The sequence below is a fragment of the Notamacropus eugenii genome, chromosome 4, assembly GCF_028372415.1.
Source record: "Notamacropus eugenii isolate mMacEug1 chromosome 4, mMacEug1.pri_v2, whole genome shotgun sequence".
NCBI lineage: Eukaryota > Metazoa > Chordata > Mammalia > Diprotodontia > Macropodidae > Notamacropus > Notamacropus eugenii.
Genome location: NC_092875.1, coordinates 393,738,554 through 393,761,211, shown reverse-complemented (window position 1 = coordinate 393,761,211; position 22,658 = coordinate 393,738,554). Strand labels below are relative to the sequence as shown.

Below are 22,658 nucleotides of genomic sequence, written 5' to 3'. Positions count from 1 at the left end.
CCTTTCTTCCTTACAGAAACTGGTTTCTTGCTGAAAGTTGAAAACAGATTCTTGGAATAGTGCTGCTAAACAGTGTTGGACCTGTTATTGTTAGGGATCCAAGGCTTAGATTTCCCTTCTTGTAAGGATACAAAGGATTAAGTAAAAGAACAAGTGTACTTGAATAGCATGGGTGCAATTAACAGAAGAGGCAACAAGGTTTCAAGGGATACATAGGCACAGGGAAAGTATGATTAATGAGGGTCAGATTTTATCTGTATCTCATGAATACAGATTTCCATTTTGAAGTTAGTATATAATTTCTGAAACAAAATCAACCATATTTGCCAGTCAGGACAAGAAGAGGGAACCAAGGCCTTTGGATGTAACTATTAGTAAGACTTTTATAATTACTCAGCTTGGTCGCTGCCTGTTTTATTTTTCCTTTTCTCTGCACCCTGGCTGATATTCTCCTGAGAGACCATGGAAGGCTTCTGTTTTCTAATTTTCTAGTCTAAGACAACAGCAAATGATTCTTCAGTTCAAACCCCAGAAGCCTACGGAAGGCTTAAGACTTAGGTGTCTGAAAGGCACCCAGAATAGACAGGTTGGGAAGGGTTAGTTACTGATGTGATCTGTGTGATGGCAAAGGAATTTTGCTAAAGCAAGAGAAACAGCATCTGCCTAGTTTCTTCCTTTTTCTTTCTTTAGCCAGACCATCTAAATAGCTTCTCCACTGACAAGGGAGAGATCTGTTTATTTTACAGGTAACCAAGGGTGGGAGGGTGGTGTTTCTTAAGTTTTCCTTGGGAGATAAAAATCTCTGGCTATATGATCTTTGTATTGGGTAGAATTTGTTTGTCGTAAGCTAGATTTACAAACTTGGGAATGGGATGGGAGGGAAGTCCTGGAGAGGACTTCTCCGTACACTTTGGCCATCCCCTGAAATGAAATGTTCATGTACCTCTTGACATGGCACACTGGGGGTCCTGAGTACCTCACTTGGACCGAAGGATCCTCTTTCTTTGAGGATCTCTCCGTTGTATTTGTCGCTCCACAAAGGGCCCCTGTCCTAATCCTACTGTGAGAAATTTTGCGGGCGGCCAAAACGGAGCCGACCTGGAGTGGCTCCAGGCCAGTTTCTGGGAACGTGATAAGCCAAGCTCCTCCTCCTCCTCTCCCTCCCCCCCAGCCCCCAGTCTCTGGCCTCTTCCACGGCTCCGCCTCCTCCACTTCAAATCCCTGGGCTCCGCCCTCCCCTCCGCGGAGCTGCTCCGGCTCTCTGCTCTTCACACCTGACTCCCTTCTGTCCGGCTCCAGCTGGGGACCCTGTTCGACGGCGGTGGAGGGAAAACTCCCCGCGCTGGATGAGGTTGGGCCACTGGGGGGAAAGGGACGAGAGAGGTGGAAGGGGGGCATGAACCGCGGGCTGATCTCTCCCCTGCCTGGAGCGTTCTGCTTCCTGCACTGCCGGACAGTCAGACTGACCCACGGACATTGGGGGGGGAAGAAGTGGGGAGGAGGCGGAGTCCAGGGTGGGGGGCGGTGCCCCGGGAGGAGGAGAGCTGCTGCGAGCGCGTCTGCTCTTGGTGTGTGTCTCCGGGTGTGAGTGTGAGTGTGTGTATGTGCGCGCTCTGGTGTGCCACAAAAAGATCCAGCCCCAATTTGTGCAGACAGGAACAGAAAAAGCGGCGGCGTTGTTAGGGGCCAGGCAGGCAGCGGGGGTCGAGGGACACTGTCGGGAGGACCAGTAGGCGCAGGGCTGCGGGAGCGGACCTGTGCGGGGCAGCCGGGCGAGCGGCTCGGACTGAGCCCGCAGCTCCTGCAGCCTGCCCGCCGGGGCTGCCCGGCCGGTTCCTCTGCCCAGAGGCGGGAGCCAGTTCGTGGGGAGTCCCAGCGTTTTCCTGGCGCGCTCGCGCGTTTGTGTTCGTGTGTGTGTGTGTGTGTGTGTGTGTGTGTGTGTGTGTGTGTGTGTGTGTGTGTGTGTGTGTGTGTGCGCGCGCGCCCTTGTGTGCGTGTTAGGGAGCGAGGGAGAGGGAGACCAGTGAGCGAGCGGCGGGCACGGGACGAACTGGCACGACCTAGGGATGCTGCTGCCGCCGCCGCCGCTGCTGCTGCTGCTGCCGCCGCTTGTTTAGGGCAGACCCCAAGAAGGCTCAGAAAAGGTCAGTGAGTTTCGTTTTGTCTTCCCGCTTCCCTCCACCTCTGTCTTCGCAGGCCCCCAGGACTCGTAGAGGGTGGGTGGCTTGGTGGGTGGAGAGGTAGGGTGGTGTCTGATTTTTCCCAAACCGGAGAAGTCCAAAAAGCTGGCATTGCTCTCACTGGCTGCTGCAGATGTGCTTTATTTGGCAAGAGAGACAGACACACACACTCACAGACTCAGACAGAGAGGGAGTTTATTGGAATTGCGGGTGCTGGGTACCCCGCTGCCTGGCCCATTGGTAGAGGACTTGGGGGCAAGGTGCTGAATTATAGACACTCTCCAGCGGTGGGAAGCATTGGCGGCGGAGGGGCACGGATAGGATGGTCTGCTGGGAGTTGAGGTTTTTAATAAATATTGGCTGGATTGAATTTTAGCATGATGACTGAGGTGTCTGGGGGAGGGGGGAATCGCCGAGCGTCGATGTCTGTGTCTGTTCCTGGAGTCCTCGGATGCCCCCTGGAGCTCTGGTCAAACTGAGGATCTGAGTGTGCGTTTGGGGGGGGCGGGGGGCGGTTTTGAGAGGAGAGTGCAGCTCCTGCTGGTGGGCTGAGAGATAGGCGACGCCCCCTCCTGACCAATCCCTCAATTCTTTTCCCCTCTCCCCTAGGGCAAACAAAAACAACCAAAAAAAAAAAAAATGAAAAAAGAAGTTAGCCAGATGTGTACCTAGGTCTAGCTCACTCCTTATCTCCTTTCTCCAGATCAGGGGCAGAAGGGACAGATGTTTTGAGGGCTTTCGTGTGGCCAATCCCGCTTGACTAGGGTGAGGTGGGTTTTTTTTTCCCCGAAAGGGCAAGTAGCAGGACAAAGAACATGCGAGGGCTTGTGGAAAACATTGCAGTTCGCCAAGGAGGCTTTGCCTGTTTCCTGCCTGGGGGCATTGGTACAGTGTTTCCAAAGACCTGGTAGCTGGGGAAATTAAAACCAAAAACCAAATGAAGAAGAGGTGGCTGGAAGGGATGGGAATGGGGAGGTGGGGAGGACCATCTTAGGGGCTAAGAAGACAGAAAACGGTGGCTGGGAATGCAGCGCTAGTTTGTGTGCGTCTATGTGGGTGGCATGGATTTTAGTTTATTCACATGTGAACGGATTAGCTGGGTCTGGGTCTTCAGTATCTATTAATCTCAGGGTAGTACTACTCTTACTCTACCCTTGCTCCCCCCCTTTTATTGTGTAGGGTACCATACTTGTTTAGAAGCGTCCGTACCACCAAAGCGATATTTTAGGGGCCAGGGAAGCTGCAGAGGTGATAGGAGGTGGTGAGTTTTTTTTTTTTTTAACGGAGACAGCTAGAAAATGTAAAATCTCTGTACCCTCCCCACCACAAACCCCATCCACTCTCCAATGTATCCACTCAGAACCAAACATGACAGACTGGCTTGAAAGGATGTTTTCTTTGATTTCTTTTTCTGTCTGCTGCCAGTGTCTCTAACCCTTACTGCATGTAATTCACTGCAGGCAGAACAAAGCTCTGTCACAATTGTGCTCCCTGCTTGTCAGCCTCTTCCCAGCAAAATACCAAATGTAGAAGGGACGAAATGACAGATTCAGGTAACCCCAAAGACTCTTAGTAGCCACATGAATATCTCTGGATCTTTGTGGGGCACAGCGATTACACAGATAGGTCAGGATTGTATTTCTAAGTGCATCAAATAATTTCTGCCTATGTGAAGGGAGGGTTTGGGTATTGGAGGGTGGGGAGATAACAGTCCTCCTAGTAGGGAAATGCTAGTGACTTTATACATCTTTTTTGAAATGTTAATTCCAGGCTCCATGACTTTTGGGTTGCATGATTTTCTGCTAGCCTCCTTTGTAATTTTAACATAACCTATCCATAGAGAGTTTATCAGAAGATAGAAATTTCAACATGCTTAGTTATCTGTAATAATAAATTTTGACTTTGTCTTCTGGAGCTGACATTTGAAAAAGTGTCATTCCAAGAATCTATTTAGAAATTATCCTCTCCTCCCTTTAGCTGTAGGACTCTCTACTGAAATAATTCTCCCCTCCTCCTACCTTATTGTGACTGCTCACAATGTCATAGATACTGTATGTAATAAGTTGCTGAGTTTGTGAGATAGCTGTATTAGTAGAACAAAGAAACCAAGCTTTAATAAAGTTTCCACTTGTACAGCTGTGAACCAGTGTACTCTTTGATTCTACATTTTTTCTGTAGGTCACTGTTTCTTCAGAAATTTGACACAATTTCTTCTCTTCAGTCCCGTCTCTTTCCAAGGATAATTGTGATTTGCTTGCAATTTGAATAAATTTGTGGGTTATTCAAAGGGGAAAAAAATGTAACCTTCCTTCTTAGGACTCTGTCCACTGTTTTTTTCTGAGATCTTGGTTCTCTGTGGAGACAAGGAGACTGGAAGTTGAATGGTTACTTCTGATGTTTTAATTATATTTATTTATTTTTTCTGTTATGAGTGAAAAGCATTCTCCAGTCAAGTTATCTGTGATACTACACTATGATCAGAGCACATATCTGTTGCTAATTTTCTTTGAATCTTTGCCGAATGAAGTTTAAGTCACATATAAAAGCTTATGCCACTCACCTGTGGTGTATTTGTTTGATTTGTTTTGTTAAGGAAATCTCTCCTACTGTTGTTAGTCTCTGGTTCAAGGTGTTTAAAATTAATATGGGAAAAAAACCCGTTATCTAGCCACTCCTGAAACAAAGGCCAAGGTTTTGAAATTATGTGACTGGTAAAAAGAATTCTAGGACAGAAATCTTTTTGACCAGTATTGTCAGTGTCAGCTATCTTGCAGGGTGTGTCCTGTCTCAAAAAAAAAAAAAGAAATGAAAAGAATAATGGGGAGGGTCATAATGTAATAGAAGCACAGGATGTGGTTTTAAAAAAAATTTAAAAAAATTCAGCACAAACAAAAATTCACATGGGGAAAAGGCTGTCTACACGTGTAAGTTCATGTCTAGGTACGTAGATATGAATAAGGGTAATGTGAGGTTTTAAATTTTGTGCAATAATAAAGTAGAATGATAGGTTGCAGTTATATTCATGACTGATTGAGATTTTTTAAAAATTAAATAATATTTGTCATTTTATTTTCTTTGTGTAGCTGACTGTATGGTTCAGTATAGGTTCCCAGACACTTAATGTTGGAAGGGATCTCAGAGGGCATCTAGTCCCAATATCCACCCCTGTCCGTAACATCACACACTGACAGGTGATTATTCAGACTTTACTTGAATACATGTCCTTTAACAGGGAATTTACTCTTTTTTAGAAGTAACTGTTACACTGTTGGAAAACAGTAGTTAGAAAATGTTCCTTTTCCTTGTCCTTGAATTATTCATTGGAACCTTGGGATGTATTAGGTTCAAGTCAACAAACAATTTATGAAGTGCCTACCATGTGCAAGGATGCTGCTGTGGTGACTATAGAGATGACTCTATGGAATCTTTGCTTGGGGGCTTACAGTTTAATTGGAAGACTAAGACATATACAAATAATGATGGTACAGATTAGAGTTGGGTCATGTAATTGAAAGCTGGAAGGAAATTTAAGGATTATCTGCTATCAACCCTGACATTCTCCAGAGGAGTGTAAAGAGTGAATACAAAGTACTATAAGAAATTACTCCATCAGTGTTTACATGAGTTCCTCATGTTGTTCCAAGCCAAGGGTTTGCTTCTTCCATTATACATTATTCCCTGCCATTTTACAGGGCTGTTGGAACCAGTCTATCCTGTTGGTGCCATTTTCTCTCCATCGTATTGTCCTGTTCCTGTTAGCATTGAATTTGATTAAAGGAGTGGAAACCTTTGAAACTAAAGGCACTGTTGTATAATCTGACAAAGTAAACAGAGTGGGGATAGGTAGGAACACTTGCAGCTCTCATTTGCAGTTTAAAGTAATGGGGAGTCTAGCAGAACTTAAAATCTGATTCCAAACACACACTAGTATTTTATGCTGTTAGTATTTTCTGCTAAGTTTCTTAGCACGGTGCTTAGTGCATGGTAAGACTTGTCTTTTTTTCCTTAGAGATCTTTGTGGCTTAGAAGTCACAAAACCCACTCTCTAGAGATCTGGGTATATCATCTCTGCTGGTACCACCATGAGATGTCAAGTGTTTCCAGCTTTTCAGTTTGCACTATCATGTCTGAGACTGCTTGTGTTTTTATGTGAGAGTGGATAAAGAGAACACTCTTTGCTTTTGGACCAAATTATCCAGAACACCTGGGCTCCAGTTTTAGCTCTGCAACTTCAAATTTTATAACTTTGGGTAAATCCCTTTACCTCTCAGGCCCTCAGTTGCCTTTTCTGTAAAATGGGATTTTTGGATGAAATGATCTCTTAAGATCCCTTGCTGTTTCCTCATGTTCCAGTTTTGTAATTTTGTGATTTGCAAGGGGGAAAAGCATAATCTGCATAATCTTAGAAATAACCTATGAGGTTAAAAATAATTAGAAAAGACTTAAATCTACATTAAAGTAATGCACCTTCAAGTTCAATTTTGTCTAGGTCAAATGACTTTCAACATTTTGGTCTGTAGGAATCCTGTAGCAATATATGAACTCCAGCTCCCCCTTTGTCTCCAACCTGAAAGATGACTGCTCAGGCCCATTTCTACCTACCTCTGTCACTGATATGAACTTTTCTAGTCTTTACTTCAAAGGATATTCTTAGATTTGCTTCTTATTTCCAAATAGCCAATACTGTGAATAATTTAGTATTCTTTCTCTAGCCATATCATAATGAATACATCTTTTAAATTAGGTTCTTAACAATCCACTGATTCAGAGGTGCCAAAGTCAAGGCCTGTGAGTTGCAGGTAAAACTCCTTAATGCTCTGTAACCACATTAAAATGTAATTGGGAAATGTTTAACAAAATAAATTAAAATACAGTATGATATAGATAATGTGAATTTGTGGTTTTCTAAGGCCAACAGAGAACCTTTTTTATTCTGTATTTGACACCATGGACTAAGACTATCATCTTCCGACCAAGGGTAAGAGAAGATGTAGAGTAAAGACAATTCATAAACTCCACAGTCAAAGGTAGCACCTCAGAAGTACAAAGTTCTTTTTTTCCCTTGACACAATGGCATCTCCAATGTTAGACCAGACAGCTAGCTGGTGCAGTGGTTAGAGTTGGGCCTGGAATCAAATATGACCTCAGACACTTAATAACAGTAATAACCCTGGGCAAATCACTTAACCTCTGTTTGCCTCAGCTTCTTCATCTGTAAAATGGGGATAATAAAGAGTACCTACCTCCCAGGGTTGTTGTGAAGATCAAATTAGATAATAATTGTTGAGTGCTTAGCATAGTGCCTGGCACATTAATAGGTATTATATAAATACTAGCTATCATCATTATTATTTAGACCTACCAAACAGGTTTGGAATATGTATAGCATCAGATCTGGGTGTTCTTAATCTTAACTGTTAGAGAGTCTATAACAAATTATCCTTCTTTAAGTCTCTTTTTGATAGTGGTCTAAATAGATGGAACACCATTCTGTTATCCAGGACTAGTTAAAATGAATTAGATCATGCTTAATTGGTCTTAGTAACCTTTTTCTGTATGAAATTTGAGAAGCACCTTGGTTTTCTCAGCAATACACTTTTTTTTTGCCTTGTTCAATTTATTCTCTGTTTTGTACAAGATGCACTATGCTTACATTTTTAGATTTTGTAGGTTTACATTTTTTTAGGGTTTGCATGTCCCCAGCATTGATTTTGGGACAGCTAGGTGGTCAAGTGGATAGAGCCCTGGTGTTTGGAGGACCTGAGTTCAAATCTAGTCTCAGACACTTACCAGTTGTGTGACCTTGGGCAAGTCACTTAACCCTGTTTGCCTCAATTCTTCATCTATAAAATGAGCTGGAGAAGGAAATGGGAAACCATTCCACTATTTTTGCCACAAAAACCTCAAGTGGGGTCACAGAGAGTTGAACACAACTGAAAGGACTCAGCATCACTGATTATAATTGGTTAAAACTCTTTTGGACTAGCTTATGCTAAATTGCTTCTACTGGGGGGAAAAAGGTTTCCATATTCTAAATATCTTGTGAGCTAACTTTGGAACATGGACCATTTCTTTGTAAGTATAGGACTAAATCTCCTTCCCATTTCAGAGTGGTAAGAGACCTTAGATATCACCTAGCCAAACTCATATTTGAATGAGAATTCCCTCTTCTAGGTTAGAAAGAAATAGCCATCAAGAGTTTACTTAAAGACCACATCTGTAAGTGAGCAGAAGTGTTATTATTTTCCAAAACTTATAACCTTTTTGATAGCTCTAATTTTTATAAAGTTCTTTATTACCTGAAACTTAAATTTACCTTTTTACAATTTCTATCCATTGTTCCTAATTCTGCAGACCTAATCTAATCCCATTTCTGCATAGAGAGAGAAAAAGCCTGGGAATTTAAGCACACATATGACAGTCCCTTCCTTCCAAAGGCTTATGTTCTAATGGAGAAAGATGTATAGAATGTGGAGCTGGAAAGAGATGGGGGAGATGACTTTCTCGTAGGCCATGGGGTGAAGATGGATGTGGAATGGATACCTGGTTTCCAAGTATGATGAGCCAGTTGAATACTTGAAAAAAAATTATGATATCCCAACTTCCCATCCCATGTCCTTTATCTTTTTCTGGATCAACATCCTTAGTTTTTTCATCTAATCATAATGTAGCACGAATTTGAAGCCTTTCAGTCATTTTACTTGCTTGTCTCTTATTAATTATAATTATGTTAATTTGCATAATATGATTATTATATTTTACAATTATATAAAATTATAAAATATTTGTATGATTTATAATTATGATAAATTAATTTCCTCCTTCAAATGTGATGTGAGGAACTGAAAGCAGTACTCTAGAGGTAGTCTGATCCAGGCAGGGCAGAGGAGAGTGGGGTCATCGACTTCTCTCTTCCTTAAAACTAACCCTCTAAGGTAGCCTAAGAGTATTGTAAATTTCTTGGCTATCATGTTGCACGGTTGATTCATGTTGATCTTATGGTCCACTAAGATCCCCAGATCCTTTTTAGACAAACTACATTTAACCTCTCCAACTTGTACTTGTGCAGTTGCTATCTTTTAAGCCAATATAAAGGTTGACATTTATCCTTCTTAAATTTTAATCTTACTAGATTTAGTCCAGTGCTACTATAGTCTGTCACCATTGTTTTTTTGCATCCTGAGACTATTACCCAGTATTTTATTCATTTCTCCCAGCTTTCTATTATCTGTAGACTTGATAAACATGTTGGTCATCTATGCTGAGGCAGCTAGACGGCTGGGCCTGAAATCAGGAGAACCTGAGTTCAAATTTGGTCTTAGACACTTACTTGCTATAAGTATTTAACCTCTCTTCCTGTTTCTTCAGCTGTAAAATGGGGATAATAATAGCACCTACCTCAAAGGGTTATGGTGATAATGAGATAATATTTATAAAAAGATCTTATCATAGTGACTGCTACATAGTAGGTACTACTCTCATCTGTGCCTGAAAGTGCAACAGAACCTAGGTCCTGAGGAATTCCACTCAAAGTTGAGCCATTAATGATTTTGCTTCCAAAGTCTTTGGGTTCCAGTCATTTATTCAGTTCTAAATCCATCTAATTATACTTGGCCCACTTGTCTTGCCCCCCTCTCACTATTTTTTCCACAAGGATAGCATTAGCTAGTTTCAAATGTTTGCTAAAATACAGATGTGAATTATGTCAACACACCTCTTCCTCTACCAGTGTAATAACCCAGACAAAAAGGGAAATAAGGCCACTCTGATGTGACCTGTTTTTGATGAAGCCAGGATGGCTTGTTGTGGTCTCATTTCCTTTCTGGACATTCAGTCTATTCACTTTTTAATAATATACAATAAAACCTCCTTAATTTGGACTAAATGGAGACAAGGTTAGTCTGAAGTAGTAATAAATCTGAATTAGAAAATATTCGTAGAGAAATGAGTTTCATCATTTTCAAGTATATGCCCTAAGTTAAACTGTTATATTAAAGTGATACATATATTCTTATAAAGAACCTGCTTTAATGCACCGAGAAGAATGATTGATAATGAATAGATCAGTTCATTACACGCAAATCAATATTCCTCTGTTTGGCACTTAGTCTTTCACAGTCTGGCTAGTGCTTATCTTTCCAGTTTGATTACTCATTACTCTCTCTCCCATGTTCCAGCCATGCTGGCCTGTTTGCTCATCCTCACGGCCAACATACCATCTCTTGTATTTATCCTCTGTGCAGTTTCTTCAGCTACTTGCAACACCCTCTTTGATCTAGCTCCCTTAGAGGGTAAGGTCTTCTCCACTCCCCTTTGTTAGTGGCTTTTTATCTAACCCAGAAATTACTTCTTATTTATTTATTCATCTTCCATCTACTTGTCTATGGATATCTTGTATTTCTCAGTAGGGTGTAAACCCCTGTAGCTCAGGGGTTGTCTTATTTTGTCTGAATATTCCTAGTGTCTAGCACATTTCTTGGCATACTAGATGCTTAATACATGATGAAGGAATGAAATGCTTGAAAGTTCCAGAAGCGTGTTTGTTCTAAGTATACAAAATCATGTACACTATTAGTTCACATTATTTTGGAAAAAAAAAAAGATACAGCTGGGTGAAGAAGGAAATGCCATTATAAACCCTGACCCAGTTGTTATTAATAGAAAAATAATGGATTTCACATTTAGGTCCATGTGAAAAAGACTTGGGTTTTTGTGGAATGTAAGCACTATATGAGCCAATGTTGTGACAACTGTCAAAAATGCCATTTTCTTATCCAGACCTGTGTTTTCATTGGAGGGAACTCCCCATTGAGGGAATTCCTTCTGTCGGTGCACATTGGTCCGTATTCTTCTCCAGAGTTGCCTGAGACATTGAGAGGTTAAATGGCTTGCTGAAAATCATATAGGCGGTATATATCAGAGGTAAGACCTAAACCCATATCAGCCCTGTCTCCAGCACAAGCTCTTACTGTGTGTCATGTTGTTCTTACATTGTGTTGACAGAATAGGCATCTAGATGACTCAGTGGATAGAGTGTTGGGCCTGGAGTAAGGAAGACTGGAATTCATATCTGACCCTCAGACATTTGCTAGCTGTGTGACCATGGGCAAGTCACTTAACACTGTCCCAGTTTCCTTCTCTGTAAAATGAGCTGGAGAAAGAAATGAGAAATCACTCCAATATCTTTGCCAAGAAAATCCCATGCGCAGTATGGTCCATGGGGTCATGAAAGTTGGACACAACTGAATGATTAAACCACAACAAGTTTACAGAATAGGACAGACGATAGTCCTATTCTGCTTTGCCTAGTAGAGTATTCTTTTAAGTTCTGGGTATCATATTTTAAGAGGTAAATGGACATCCTTCAGTTCAGTGGAGGAAGGTCAATCATGATTGAGGGAAGGGGAGGAACAGAAACTGTCATATGAAGAGTAGTTGAGGGATCTGTGGATGTTTAGCCTGTTTTAGGAGAAGAGAAACCTTGTGGGCTGGCAGATTTGATCATTATCTCCAAATATCTGAAGGGCTGCCCTTGTGGAAAAGGGATTAAACTTAATCTACACAAAATGGCAAATCCAGGGCTGATGGATAGAAATGACAGGGATGAAGATTTTGGCTGGGTTTAGGGAAAAACTTCCTAACATTTAAAACTGTCAGAAAATTTAGTAGTCTAGTATTTAATTAGTGGAATTGTTGTGTGTGCGTGTGCGTGTGTTGAAGAGGGTATTATTGCTTATTCTTCATTCTCAAAGAGGACCATGACATCAGGGAGAGGATGCCATGACATGTAAATGAATTGGATTTAAGTGAGGGAGGGCCATGCCAAGTCACCAACCTTACTTTCTTCCCCAGAGCCATCTTGTTTTGGGAATACCAGAGAGGGAATTCAGGTTTTTTGGAAGAGTTGACCAATATGAAATAGGTGTTCCCTTCCATTTCTGAGATTCTGTGACTCTAGAATATTTTTATTATGAACTGAATAACTTTTCACTAGGATGTTTCCCATGATAGTATATTGGTAGTAAAGTGAAGGGAATTATATTTATCCTGGGTAGGAGGGCCAGTGTCTATTTCCAAGGATATTTCAAACAGATTAGAGATAATTTGCAACAGGTATGAGTCCACGAGAGAAGCATTTCATAGGTGTTCTCCTCAGTCCTTAGAGTCAGTGTAATTATGCTCCTTATGGGGCATTAAATCATCTTAGAGAAATCTTCTGGATAATATCTGAGGCTTCACGGTAAGCATTTAGAGTAACTTAAGGTTACTCTAAACCTTAACCTTTACTCCTAAACTTTTAACCTTTGATGTCTTAGTTGATGCAATCAAAACTAATACAGCTAGGTGTCACAGTGAAGAGAACTCTGGCCCTAAAGGAAAGAAGACCTGAGTTCGGATTCAGTCTCAGACATTTACTGGCTGTGTAAACTTGGGCAAGTCACTTAATCTCTATTTCCCTGAGTTTTTTCAACTATAAAATGGGGATAAATAGTAGCACCTACCTCACATGGTTGTTGCAAGGATCAGATAAGATAATTTTTCAAAAATATTTAGCATAGTTCCTGGTACATAGTAGGTGCTATGTAAATGTTTATTGCCCCCCTCCATGCCAAAATGTATTTGTTCATTGTGGGAGAGATGTGTTGATTGCATAAGTTGGAATTTTCATGGTTTCATATACAAAACAAATGTAGGATCAAACTTAGAATTCTGTTAGTCTGTTTTCATCCTGATTTAACATAAGTAGTAACATTTACCAAAAAGTGACTATCAGTTGGAAGAGGAAACCAAGTTAAAAAATGGGAAGAGAAATCTAGATGAGGACTTTTACTCCATGCTTTAATCCCAAGTGCATGGAACAAGGCAACAACTTTAGAACCAAGGTCTAAGAATACAATGAGAAAAGGAAAGGAAGATTTTTAAGGTCAGTTCCAGGAGGATTCCTGCTAAACTGAGAGACAGGGATAATAATTTGCAGGGATAATAATTTCAACCCAAGTGTGGTCCAATAGAAAGGATGCTGGATGAGGAGTAACCTGGGTTTAATTTCTTTGTATTTTACTTACTACCTGTGTTTCCTACAAGTCTCCCCCAATAGAAGTAAGCTCCTCAAGGATGCTGACTTGTTTTTGTCCTTGTATCCTAGAACAATCCGGTTATTAGCACAATGCTTGGCACTTAGTAGGCATCTAATAAAAATGCTGTTTGGTTGATTAATTTTTGTGTGTGAAGGCTCATTTCCATTCTGGGGTCAGTTTCCTCATCCATAAAATGAAGGGAGTGGGATGGACTCTTTTCTTTAAGATTCCTTCATGCATTCAACAAACAGTTATTAAGAACCTTCTGTGCTGCAGGCACTGAGTATTTAAAGGCAAAAATTGAAAAGCCCCTACCCACAGAACAACACAGACAAAGGAAAAATACATAGAAAAAATAAACAAAGTAATTTCTGTGGTGAGGGCATTAGTTACTGAGGAGACCAAGATAGACTTTCTTTGGGAGGTATCACTTAAATTGAACTTTGAAGAAATCCAGGGTTTTCTAAGGTGGAGGTGAGAAGATGGAGCCAGTGAAAACTGTCACAGGGTTCTGAAGGAGAGGGAGCTTCATTGTCTTTTCTGGAAATAACTCTTTCTATTTCATCCTTTAGTGTGGTGGTAGTAGTGGAGAATTACCTGAAGATCTTACAGTGAAGGAGCAAGGATGTGGCACCTTGTTTTGTCACCTTGTAAATAAGTTGCTTAATTGAAGACAAGTCAGGAGAGGGATTTCTCATCCTCTAGTACTAAGGATCCTCATCAAGAAATATTTCAAGCCATAATAGAGCATCTGAAAGAGTAATGAATGGGACAGATGAAAAAGGAAACAAACTTTGGTATATGATCCCTCTCAAGAATGGATCTGAAATTTTGTAGGGAATAGAAGTCAATTAAAACAAGTAGAGGAGGCCTGTTCCTAGAGCCACACTCTTGAGGTGGTGGGTGACCCTTCTGGGGTCTCTTGTTTCAGGCTTTCTTTGGCTCTTGTGCACCAGAGAAGCCACATTAGGTAATTATTCCAGAACTGGGGTTTGGGGAACTTTTAATATGGAGAGTTTTCTGCTTTTGTCTTTTCCTTCCTCTTCACTTTCATTCCCCAAGGGATTCAGTTCAGTAAGCACTTATTTAGGGCATGTGTACATATATATATATATATATATATATATATATATATATATATATATATATATATATATATATATATATATATAAAATGGAAATAGAACGTGTCTCTCCTTTCTCTTATGGGAGTTAAAAACCTGTTCGAATCAATTTGATATAAACATTTATTGAAGACCTCCTGTGAATATAGAGAGTACTGAAATATTTTGCTAGGTCCTGGGGGAAATGCAAAGTGTAGGATGACACAGGTCCCTTTCCTCATGGAGTTTACATTTAGGAAGATGATATGATACAGTTATAATAGCTCTTGGTATTGTGTTGGAGAGATGCAAATAAAGTTCTGTACCTTAGGTTGTTGTTCAGTCATTTCAGTTGTGTCTGACTTTGCGACCCCCATTTGAGGTTTTCTTGACAAAGATACTGGAGTGATTTGCCATTTCTTTCTCCAGTTCATTTTACAGATGAGAAAAGTGAAGCAAACAGGGTTAAATGACTTGCCCAGGGTCACACAACATGTAAGTCTCTGAGGCTAGGTTTGAATTCAGGTCTTTGTGATTCTAGGGCCGAGGTTCTATTTGCTGCACCTCTTTGCTGCACTTGTGTCCTTTTTGTTTGTTCTATTTAGTTTTTAGGTGGCACAGAGCACTGGACCTGACCATTAGAGTCAGGAAGATGTGAGTTCAAATGTGACTTCAGTCACTTAACTTTTGTCCCCCTCATCTGTAAAATAGATTATCATTCTCTCTCTCTCTCTCTCTCTCCCTCCCTCCCTCCCTCCCTCCCTCTCCCTCTTCCTACCCTCTTCCCTCTCCCTCTCTTCCTATCTTTCTACTCCTCCTTTTTTCTCTGCCTCTCTCCCAACCCCTCATTACCTTTTCTCTCTCCTTCTTCTGTGTACAGATAAAATGAAATATTTGTAAAGTGTTTTGCAAACCTGGAAGTGCTATATAAATGTTTACCGCTGTTATTACTGTTGTTATTTTAATTATTGTTATATAAATATATAACTCATTATATAATCTATTTACTGTACACATCTACATTATATAAATATGTAATTATATTTTTGGATAACATATATACAATACATTAGCCATAAACTTATTTAATATATCATTATATGAAATATATTGTTATATAAAAATATTATATATCTTTCAAAAGATAGGTACACAAAGGTTTCTGGACATGTTAAGACATTTACATTGAGATTAGGGTGGACCTCATTTCACGTGTGCTCCAGATGTCCAGTTGAAGGAGACTTGCTAGTGATGGCCCAGCCTAGTGGCACCTGACATCATTAAAGGCTTCATCCTTCCTCCCTGGCTTCTCCAAGTTTTCTCTTCTGCTTTTTCTCCTTTATTCTTACCTACTGAAGTAACAATGTCTTTGGCGCAGTTTCTATCTATAAATCTGTATAACAGTATTTGCTGCATACCTCACAGGGGTGCTGTGAGAATTAGTAGGAGAGTTGATGAAAAGTTCTATGGAAGCACGTTGTATTATTAATGCTTTGAATCCTTTGACAGCTCTCACATCTGTCCTATCATTTCCCTTCCCATTGCCATCATCCTGGGTCAAGACCTTATCACTTTGCACCTGGACTATTTGGCTTCCTTGCTTGATCTATTCTGTTAAGCACTGCCAGATTGTCTTTGGAAAACAATACTTTCTAGCTTAAAAATGATTGGTAGTTGTGTGTCACTTAAAGGTTAAAAATCTGAATTCAATTAGCTTGGCATTCGACAATCCACAGTGAGGCTTCCACCTTTCTTGCCCACCTTGTGTCTTGCTGCTCTCCAGTTAAACTCTTCATTTCAGCCAGTGTTCTAACTCATTCCAATTCTCCCCCAGGCTATTTTGTGCATTCTTTCTCCAAACTTTGCACATCCTTTTTTTTTTTTTTTCAATCTGGAATGCCCTTCTCTGTATTCTCACTTGTTGGAACCCTATTCCATCCTCCAAAGCTCAGCTCACATACCATCTTCTCTTGGAAGCCTTTCTACATCATACCAGCCAGTATCAATATCTTGCTTCCAAAATCCTGTGACATTCATCTGTACCATTCATTAGATACTTATTTTTGTTAATACTTTTGCTTCTGTGAAGAACACACCTTTTATTCTCAAACATATGTGGACTTACAATTTTCTAGTAGAATATAAGCTCCTTGAGGACAGGAACCAGACTCCCTTTCATGTTTATTTGTATTCCTCATAACACCTAGCACATTGCCTGGCACACATGGTAAGCAAGTTAAATCTCTGGATACCTAACTTTTTGCCAGCCTTGTCACTTTCTAAACTCTTTGAGGGCAGGGACTATTTTTTTCATTTCTGCCTCAGTACAGGATCTGGTACGTAGTAGGTCCCACCAGTGCTTGTTGGATTTCATTGATTAAAATTGAACAAAGGAGGAATGGCTTTCCACTCAACTAGTGATAAAAAAAAAAGGAGTACAAAGACTTTTTTGACTTGTGTCCTGATTAAAAATGATGTTAAGTACAAATACTAATGAAAATTATAGTTGGATATTTGGATTGATGCATCTAACATTTTAATAAACATTTTATAAACAATAAAACATTCTATAAGACTCAAATGCAAGGGTTGTGATATTTTTGCCTGGGGGCACAGGGAGAGAAATTAGTATTTCTTGCAAGAGAACATAATTTTTATAGAATTGGCTCTTTTAAGCATATTTCCCAGTTGTCATTGATTGGTTTTATGAAAACAAGACATTAGACAAAAAAATAGATAGTAACCATCTTACAAATGAGATAGTCGGCAGACTGATACTTTGGAGTTAATAATGTCTTTTGCTCGCTTGCATTGCCTCTGATTAATTAGTTGATTTGCTAGTGATTGACCTAGTCAAATTATATTTGGATTTTGTGATATTATAGAGTTTAGGTATAGTGGGAATTTCATTCTTAAAAACATTTGTTTTCTAGTGCTCCCTTCTTCCCAAGGAACTTGCTGTTTAACACTCCCACCCTTGGCCCCAGGCAGAGATGGTGATCTGGTTTTCCCTAATCTTCTTTTCTCCTTTTCATTCTCATGTCTTACACCTCTTGGTACTTGCCTACTGCTCTGCCTTGCTCACATCTGTTTTGGAGCCAGGTAAATTGCAGATGAAAGATTTCTCGTGTGTGTGTGTGTGTGTGTGTGTGTGTGTGTGTGTGTGTGTGTGTGTGTGTTAGTTAAAGCAGTCCTTTGCTAGGATGCATACCAATGCTGTTCACTAGCAGGGGGAAAAGCCCTAGATATAAGGTATTTTTGATGCTTTTGGTGTTGGGATGAGAGTATGTGGGGGTGCTGCCTGTACTGAAATTTTCTGTGTTAACACCTTTCACTCTCTGATTTTTAATTCTATTTGACTGCCACTTCAAAAAGGAACACCTGCTCTCTGTGACACCCATTGAAAAAAAGATGCTATAACCTTACACCCCACCAGGCTGGTCACAGTCTCTATTGGGGAATGCTGATTTTCATTTGTGTATGTCAGGACTTTGTGACTACAGTCTGTAATTGGCCAATATACTCCCTCTGCAATTAGCCCTGCTGCCGAAACCCTCTTTGCGGCAGACATCTGCTTTACCTTACCTCCCTTGATTTGAGTATCCTCATTCACGTTATAACAACCCTCTTTGTGACTCTCAGAACTCCTGATCATTATGGATACTGTTATATGAAAGAGCGAAATGTGCTCAGCTGCTGGGAGAAAATGGCCAGGAATACATTAACATGAAAATAACATTCTCATTTTGACTGATAGTGAATGAAGCTGAGATAATAGTTTCTAAAACAATGACATATTTGGTGTGATATTCTTTTGCAGTTGCGGGCTTTGGGGTAGGTTTGAAAATTGCTACTTTGAAGGTTAATATTACATTAAATGTGATTGGGAAGCACATAGGTAAGTCTCTCTGTTTCAAGAATTTTATCCTTTGTTGCGTGTAACTTAGGAGCTCCCCTCATAATTTTATGTGACAAATAACCAAATCAGCCATTCAGGTAGTGCCCCTATAGGTGCTCCTGCCCCATTTCATTGACACTTGAGAACTATATACGGGGGTTCGTGCTGGATCACAATGTGGCATTGTTTTCGCCTGCTGAATTCCTATCTAGCTATGTTATTAAAGGGATCATTTTCAGATTCCTCATCACTGATTTAAGCAATCTTTGGGGTACTGGGCTCATCTATGGGCTTTGCATTCTGGTATCTTGTTCTTTAATGTGGGAAGGAAGGGAAAAAGTATATTTGATTGACACTCATCTCTGAGTTCATGGTGTCCCATGTACCTATCTCATTTGGTCCTAACTAATGAGCAAGTATTAATGAAGGCATACTCAATTAATCATTTTCAAAGGGGAAGGAGAGATACCATCCGTTGTCACCCCAGTCATTAGTGTAGGAACATAGATTGAGACCTGGAAGACATTAGAATGCCATCTAGTAGAACTCCTTTGTTTTGCATTAAGGAAACAGACTATTAAGAGGTTTAATTAAGTACCTAATACCACCCAGGACAAAGCTTTCTCTTCCTCTTCAAGTTATTGTATTTACCTGTTGTGTCCCCTAGTGGAAGGAATACATAGGTTCTTTTAAGGCTTGACTTTTTTATTTGTCTAGTTAATCTTTCTATTCCAAATACCTAGCTTAGTGGTAGTAAGGTCTGGGTAACTGCATATTTAATTTGTCTCCTTTTCTGTGAGGCAAAAGCTCTTTAATGTGAACTATCTGTAGAGTGTGGTAGGGATAGGTGGATTGGACTGATTCATTGCCAGCCTGAATTGTCATCTAGTTAGGGAGACATAACTATCAAAAGTCTGAACAATGCAATATAGCACATAACTACGGGCTAAAATTGTAAGAAGAAGACTATTAGAGTTTGTGGCAGATGCCAGGAGGAAGCCCACTAAGCGTCAAGGCTGCAGAGAGGACAATAGAGTCACAGAATTTAGAGCTGAAAGAACCCTTCAAGAATTATCTAATCCAGACTCTCTCCTTAACTTTAATAAAGAAATGAAGTAACTTCCCCAAACGTCTCACAAAAGTAGTCCATAGGAAAGCAAGAAAGCCTAACTACTCACATTACTGGTTGAGGTGGGGGAGAAGGAGAAGATAAGAAGGGGTAGGGGTGAGAGGTAGTCCTTAGTTTGGTCTTTACATATTGTAGGAAACCCAACGATTGCTGTTGCTTGTGGAAATTCCCAGTGGGGAAAGGGATGTGACCAGTAGTGGTAGCCATATGTGGTCTCTTTTCTCTTCCCATCCATCACACCTTAACGAGTACTTTAGCAAGTGCAATGACTTCAGAAGAAAAACAACAACTTACTGGGACAAAATAATAGCCAGTGTTACCTGTCATTTGCACTTTTCATGTGTTATCTCATTCAGTGCTACTGACAGTAGAGAAAATCTTATGTCTTTGTTGACATAAAGGACTTTTAGAAGATGATTCACGTAAAACAAAATTTTCTCCTCTTTTATCCTGTCATTCCAGGAAAATTTCCCTTTACCCCTAGTTACATTAAAGTTCTATAGTTTAAACTGGCATAGTGTTGGGAAAGCCAGTTTCAATTAGGAAAAAATTGGAATTATAGAATTTTTGAACTAACAAAGTATTGTGTCATACAAAACTCAACTGGCTTATATTCATGAATAAATCAGAAATGTTTATAAATAACATAAATCAGGTATAAATGGGTATGTCTGTGTTGCCTGAAGTATTTTAAGTTTGTTCTCTTAACTAGTTTAAATATTTTTTCCTGTGATCTTGTTTACATTGATAATTTAGTTAGGAACCAGTTTCTTCATGGATTGGACAAAGGTAAACTTTACCTTATTTCCCTTAAAATAAGTAAAAATTCTGAAATGGTAGAACCCACATTAATAAGATGTTGCTGCCCATGTCATGTGTTCTTTTAAAATATTAAATAACTTTTAAAGCTATCATATAGGGAAAGATGTCTTTATAACTACGCTAATACAAAAGTTGATATTATAATGAAATCATTTTATAAACCAGTTATAGTTCCCCAACAAATTCCATAGATTTTGAGTTAGAAGGGACCTTCCTTAGGTCACCTAGTTAAATCTCATTTTACATACAAGGACACTGAGGCCCAGAGAGGGTTAGCCACTTTGTTCAACATCCCGCAGAAGAGTAAATGGAAGCGCTGGGCTTTGAACCCAGGGCTGACGACTCTCAATCCAATGTTCTTTCCATTCCAAGTGCTGCTTCTAAGGCACATGACCAAAGAAGGATCATAAAGCCTACGTCAGAATAAAGTTCTTGATGGTTATGGAAGGATTGCAGCCCCTGCAGTTGATTGAATCAAAAGAGGGAGGCTCTCCAGTGTTCATGAAAGGTAACTTTGTGACTGTAAAGTGTCCTCAAACTTAGACTGACCTCAGTGCTTAAAGGTTGTGGGTGTAGGTTTGGCACAGTGGCATGGGGCCAAGGTTGGGACAGGGTAATCTTTTTAGTCCAGGGGCTTCTGACTAGAACCAGAGTTTCAACTTTGCCCAAATGAAATTAGCCCCCTCATACTAGGTCCCCTTGGTGTGGTGGAGGAGCACACACCTGTTATTTCTAGGACTTTTGGGCAATAACCTTTCTTGGCCTCAAGTCCTTTTATCTATAAAAAGAAAGGTTTGGATTAGATGATGTTAGAGATCTCTTCGAGCTCTAAGGATCTGCAATTTTTGATCTCCTTGCCTCTCCTCATGCTTGTCTTGGAGCAAAAAGGAATCCACAAGGTACGCTTAAATTGGACTTGATTTCAGAAGGGATCTGTTATATTGTGGAAGCCTGGAATACACTGATCTCTTCTGGGCCTTCTGAAGGAGAGCTTTTGGCATTTTATGTGGCTAGAGATGCCATGATATCAGTCGTTGATGGGAGTAAGCTCGATGATCCTGAAGAAAATGCAGCCAATCATTTACCTTTATGATGGAGCTGAGTTCCAGTATGTACTATTTTTCATTAAAGAACTATCACAATTGAGACATATGTTGCTGTGATGGTTTCATCATTTCTTTCTCAAGAGACATCTGTGCAGACTTACAGGCCTGTGACCTTCACTGGTTCTTTAGTTTTGGGTGGAGAAGCATGTGATGTTTACAGAATGCTTGTCCTTGCCTTTTGAAAATCACCTTCTCTTTGTTTGCAGCTGTAAGGCCCCTGGAAAATGTCCCTATTGAAAAGGGGGTGGGGGGGGTTTGAAACATGACTGTAATATATGTATTGTGGTGAGGTTTGTGTACCTGCTGCACGTAATCCTGCACTGAAGGACACCAGAAGGATTTATGGGATAGTGTATTATATAAACTGGAGCTGGGGAAGGGAGGGGAACATAGGGAATATGTCTATATCTATATATACACACATATGTACATACACATATGCATATATACACATATATACACACATGTATAAAGTATTGGGGGGGAGACACAGATATACAGACACTTCAGTCTCAGGGAACTGGAGGGATGGATGGAAGGAAATTCCCAGTCCTGAGTTCTAATTGTCTCTGCCCTTTTGAATCCAAATTTTGAAGCTGTCAGGTTGATGGGAGCAATGGAGAGCCACAGATAAATGGAAACTCCTTACTGTCTTTGTAAAGTACCATGAATGAGAAAGCTTTCTGTTCTTTTCAAAGTATTCTCCTTCTCTCCCCCTGGAATGCTACTGTTTACAATCTAGTGATGTTAAGTTGGTTCTTGCAGTGTGTATAGCTAATCACCCAGTGCCGTATTTATATTCCTAATTGTATCAGTTCTGTAAATGCCATGCAAAGGGTGTGTGGGAGTGAGGGGGGTTGCAGGGAGGCAGCAGGCAGGGAGGAGTGTCCCCATATGCGATATCTCTACATGCCAGGGTTTTATCTGTTATAATCCCTAATGGAAGGAGAGTTTACTTTTAAAACAGTTATCATTCACCAGATATGCTAATATCTCATACTTGTGTTTTCTTAGTGTTCCTGATCAGACCAGCTGTTTTGTGTGTTTAATAGTTCCCTCAAGAAAAAAAGGTCAATGACTTACTTTCTTGTAAGCTTGGAGGCCAGTAGGAGCCACTTAATTGAGTGCCTTTTTTCATCACCCAGAAGGCTCTCATAGAATCAGCATATCTCAACCAGGCAGAGTGCTGCTTTTCCTTTTGTCTTTGTATCTGCATTATCCAGACTAGTGCCTTTACATAGCAGGCCTGTGATATTTGATTACCCAATTGAAGTAATTTCTTCTTTTCTCATCAGTACTATCGGAGCTCAAGAGAAAAGTTCATACATTTTAACAGAATGGT

At 40.2% G+C, this 22,658-nt stretch overlaps 1 protein-coding gene across 6 annotated transcripts in view; it reads left to right on the top strand.

The window, feature by feature from the left end:
- Nucleotides 1-1,176: 1,176 nt before the first annotated feature.
- Nucleotides 1,177-22,658, top strand: part of RNF152 (ring finger protein 152) — a 110,808-nt gene continuing 89,326 nt past the window's right edge. Inside the window, exon 1 of one of the 6 annotated variants that reach the window (XM_072605502.1) lies at nucleotides 1,177-1,351. The gene's annotated coding sequence lies outside the window, so the exon portion shown is untranslated. Of the gene's footprint in view, nucleotides 1,352-1,520; nucleotides 2,145-22,658 lie in introns of those variants that run through there. The other 5 variants (XM_072605504.1, XM_072605506.1, XM_072605501.1 and 2 more) reach the window with 5 other exon arrangements.